Source organism: Macaca thibetana, chromosome X (genome assembly GCF_024542745.1).
Source record: "Macaca thibetana thibetana isolate TM-01 chromosome X, ASM2454274v1, whole genome shotgun sequence".
In the NCBI taxonomy this organism is placed as follows: Eukaryota; Metazoa; Chordata; class Mammalia; order Primates; family Cercopithecidae; genus Macaca; species Macaca thibetana.
The window spans coordinates 100,135,332-100,140,480 of NC_065598.1; positions in this window are offsets into that span (position 1 = coordinate 100,135,332).

Consider the following 5,149-nt stretch of genomic DNA (forward strand, 5'->3'; position numbering starts at 1 on the left):
TACCCTGTCTTGAGAAATCAGCCCTGTCTAGGCGGTGGGAAAGGTGAACCCATTGGGTGGATATAATTAGATACCATTTGTCAAATTTTGTTTTTGTTGCAATTGCTTTTGGCGATTTCATCATGAAATCTTTGCCTGTGCTAAGGTCCTGAATGGTATTGCCTAGATTCTATTCTAGGGTTTTTATACTTTTGGGTTTTACATTTAAGTCTTTAATCCATCTTGAGTTAATTTGAATCTTACGTTGGTGGGATATGAAATTCTTGGTTGGAATTTCTTTTCTTTAAGAATGCTGAAAATAGGCCCACAATCTCTCTTTGCTTTTAAGGCTTCTGCTGAGAAGTCTGCTGTTAGCCTGGTGGGGTTCCCTTTGCAAGTGACCTGTCTCTTCTCTCTAGCCATCTTTAAGATTTTTTCTTTAGCATTGACCTCGGATAGTCTGGTGACTGCATGCCTTGGTGATGTTTCTTTTGTATAGTATCTTCCAGGTGTTCTTTGGATTCCTTCTATCTGGATGTCTATCTCTCTAGCAAGATTAGGGAAATTTTCTTGAATTATTCCCTCAAATATGTTTTTCAGGCTGTTTACTTTTTCTCCTCTCTCAGGAATGCCAATAATTTGTAAGTTACATCACTTTAGATAATCCCATATTTCTTGAAGACTTTGTTCAAGTATTTATCTTATTTTTGTCTGCGTTAGTTTGAAAGACCATCTTCAAGCTCTGAAATTTTTTATTCTGCTTGGTTCAATATGTTGATAAAGATTCCAGTTATATTCTGAAGTTCCTTAATGAGGTTTTCAATTTTAGAAGCTCTGATTGATTTCCTTTTAAGAGGTTTATCTTTTCCTTCCTTTCCTGGATTGATTTAGAAGTGTCTTTGTGTTGATTTTCAACCTTGTATTGGGTCTCAGTGAGCTTCCTTACAATCCATGCTTTGAATTCTTTATCTGTCATTTCTGAGTTTCCACTTTGGTTAGGGATCATTTCCGGAGAGGTAGTGTGATCCTTTGATCATGTCACTACATTCATTTTTTATGGTGCCAGAATTCTTGCACTGTTTCCATCTCATCCGGAGACACTGGCACTTCAAATTTTTTAATTATTTTCATGCAGGTAGGATTTCTTCTTCTTTTTTCCCTATAAAATTATTATTTTTTTTTCTTTTCCTTTCCCTGCATGGGGTGCAACTGTGGAGAATGTTGGGAAGGATATTTTGGCTTCACTTTTATAGCCCTATGCACTTTTAGGGGGCAGGTTTTATACTGGGCTGTGTAGTTTGACCTATGAGGCAGTCGATGGTACTTACAGGTAAGAGCTGGCTGTGGCCAAAGCAGTGGGGTATGTACTTGATCCTTGTTTACTGGCACAGGCTCTCTGTTGCCTCAGGCAATGGGCTGACTCATGGAATGCACAGTGGTCTGAGCTCCCTGCTCAGACTGAGGACTGGGCGGGGGGGGGGGGGGGGTGCGGGGTGGGGGCCAGACCAGGCGGATCCACTTACAGGTTCTCTGATGGCAGGCATAAGCACTGAGGGTGAATCTAGTGGGTGGCCACCAGACACCCTCTGTGGCCGTATGGAGCTGGGTAACCTCCTTAGCCCCAGGTTCTTTGCACAGGGATGGTGGGTAGCTCATGCTCCTATTCCAGAAGAATGGGTGCTCCAGACACCTGGAGATCTGCCTGGGTGTTGAGCAGAGGGACCCCTGCACCAACATTTCTGCAAAGGAGGGCTGGGGTGACTCAGGCTGCTAAACCAGGAATGCAGGTGCTCTAAATGCCTGGAGTTCTGCCTGGGCGTGTAGCAGAGAGGGCCCTTCTGTACCAGGTTCTCTGCACAGGAAGTGTGTGGTGACTCAGGCTGCTGATCCGGGCAAGCTGGTTCTCTGAATGCCTGGAGTTCTGCCTGGACATGGAGTTCGGAGGGCCTCGCTAGACCAGGAACTATGTCCATGAAGGGTGGGGAAACTCAGGCTGTTGGTCCAGGCAAGTGGGTGCTCCAAATGTCTGGATTTCTGCTTAGGGGTATACCAGAGAGTGCCCTTGAGTGATACACCATCTCAAGGGAGAAAGCTGGAGCACCCAGCAATGGCATACACAGACTGGTTTCCAGTCATCAAGCTGGACTTGGCTGCAAGTGTCACTGTCTAGGAGAAACTGCAGCTGTAGCAGCTTTCCTCCTGCCTGAGGCTTGCAATGGAGGAGAGCAGAATTCCAGCGCCTACTTCTGAAATCCTTTCCACAGTTCTGGCTGTGGATGTCCTTACCCCGCTCCAGAGCAGGCACTCTGGAGGTCTGGTCTGAGACTGCAATGCCTGTGTGGTCATGCTGCCAGATTGCCACAGAATGACTGACTTTGTATGTGCCCAGATTAAAAATGATATCCTGCTCTCAGTCCCACATCTGGGAAAATGCCTGCAACTTTTCCTGGTGTCTCCCTTTCAGAGTCTCTAAGCCTCTCCTTAACTCACTTCCAGGGCTTGGGAGAAACAAAGTGTTCTCCCTTGGTCTGGGTTGCTCAGAGATTCCCAGTGGAAAGGTAAGTCACAGAGGGAGGCTCTCTGCTTCTCTCATGTGCTGGAGCTTCACTCACTTAATAGCTAAATGCTGTTATGGGGGCTGTTTGCCAGTATTCTCCACAGGACCAGGGATGTCTTTCATGATTCTAGTGGATTCCCATTTTCCTTCTTGAATTAAAGTGCACAGAGTTTATATTTATGCACTGTCTTGCTGTTTCCAAGTGGCTGAGGCATGCTAAAAGCCTCTAATCTACCATCTTGGAAAATGAAATTGTATTGCTATTGAAGGCCTGGGATGTCCAATATGGCATTACAAATAAGCATATATCTATAGACCAACATCTATGTATATAATACTGTGTTAGATACTACAGGGAAAATATTAAAAAATAAGCAAAGATAGACATTGAAGAAATATTTACAAGGATGCTGAGTGTTATTACGGAGAAGTGCAGGTGCAATGGAAATGTTAAAGTGAGGGATCTTGTCAACTCTGTAAATCAGAGGAAATGCTCTAGAGGAATTGCCTACTTAAATGTGGCTTAATAGATGAGAATGTTAACCAGGTGAGGAAGTACTAGCATTCTAGGTAGAGAGGAAGCATGTGTGCGGCCCTGGAGATGAGAGAGAAAATGGCATATTCTAGGAACCTTAAAAAGCCCAGTATGGCTGAACAGTAGGAAACCATGAGGAGTTTGACTGGAAGTAAGACTGGAGAGTAAGTTAGAAGTCACATTGTGAGGGACAATGGAAACTATAAAAGGTTTTAAAAACAGATAATGACTGGTGAGAAGTACATTAAAGATATGGTGTAATTGGACACAGTGTACACTGCTCAGGTAACAGGTGCACCAGAATCTCAGACACCCCCACTATAGAACTTCTCCATGTAACCAAAAACCACGTGTTTCCCCAAAACTATTGAAATACAAACTTTTTAAAGAAAGAGATGGTGGCCGGGTGCAGTGGCTCACGCCAATAATCTCAGCACTTTGGGAGGCCGAGGTGGGCGGATCACGAGGTCAGGAGAGCAAGACCGTCCTGGCTAACATGGTGAAACCCCGTCTCTACTATAATACAAAAAATTAACCGGGCATGGTGGTGGGCGCCTGTAGTCCCAGCTACTCGGGAAGCTGAGGCAGGAGAATGGCGTGAATCCGGGAGGCAGAGCTTGCAGTGTGCCGAGTTCACGCCACTGCACTCCAGCCTGGGCGCAGAGCAAGACTCTGTCTCAAAAAAACAAAACAAAAAAAAGACAGTAATAGGTAGTTGGTTATTTTTTGTTAGTCAGTTTAGTACCCATACTTGACTTGGCTCTTGGACTGTACTTATTAGACCTTGATATGGAGTAGTCCATTTGTGTTCAATGAAACTTTTGAAACCAGTTGATTGTCAAATGTCAAGCAGCTCAAGAGATTCTGCCTGGGTTGGCTTTATGGTTCCATTTATATATATGTTCTATATAATATATAAATTCTATAATTTATATAATATATTAATATAATATACATTCTATAATTCTAGTACCTACTGCTGATATATATTATATATATATAACTGCTGATCTGTAATATTGTATATATAACTGCTGATATGTAATATATATATTACATATATGTAATATGTATTATATATTAAATAAATATATACTATATGTGTATGCAATATATAATACATTACATACATAATGTAATATATATTATATATTATATAATAATGTAATATATATTACATGATATAATGTAATATATATGAGATGTAACATACATCTCATAATGTATACATCTCCTACATTATATATATATATTACAAGGTCTAATTAGAGAAGTCTAGAGAAATCACATCATGATCTAATTAGAGAAGTATGTACATCTCAGCAGTAATATATATATAATATTACATCTAGAATTACAATAGAATATACATATATATGTGTAGATGTATATAATATTACATCTCAGCAGTAGGCACTAGAATTCTGCTCTCCCCCATTGCAAGCATGGGGCAGGAGGAGAGCTGGCATACAGGACGAGCTTGGTAACCTGGAACCAGTCTGTGTGTGCCATTGCTGGGTGCTGCAGCCTGCTCCCCTGAGATGGTGGTGCAGCAGGGTACTCTCTCTGCTATACCCCTAAGCAAAAATCCAGGCATTTGGAGCACCCACTTGCCTAGACCAGCAGCCTGAGCTGCCCCACCCATTATGGACATAGGTCCTGGTACAACAGAGCCCTCTCCATTCCACACCCAGACTGAGGCAGATCTCCAGTTCATATATGTATTAGGAGATGTTGGTAATAATTTGGAGTGGTTATTAGCCAATCAGGAGACAAATTGATAATTTTTTTCTCCCAAAATAGAAGAAAGACAGGAGAGAAATGAAGAGAGAGGAAAGGTAGAGCTATATAACCCAGTAGCAAGATGGACTATGAACAGTACTCAGTAGTTTTCTCATATGCTGTCAATGGATGGAGTGTGGTTCAGGAGGTTTGGATTTAATTATATTATTTTCATTTGACTTACCATTTTAACTTCCTTAGGGAATCACTTAAATTAGTCATGCCTTAGTTCTTTTCAGGTAAAGACATTCTGGCTCAGAACCAACCATTATGCAGTTTCACTTAATGAAATCATG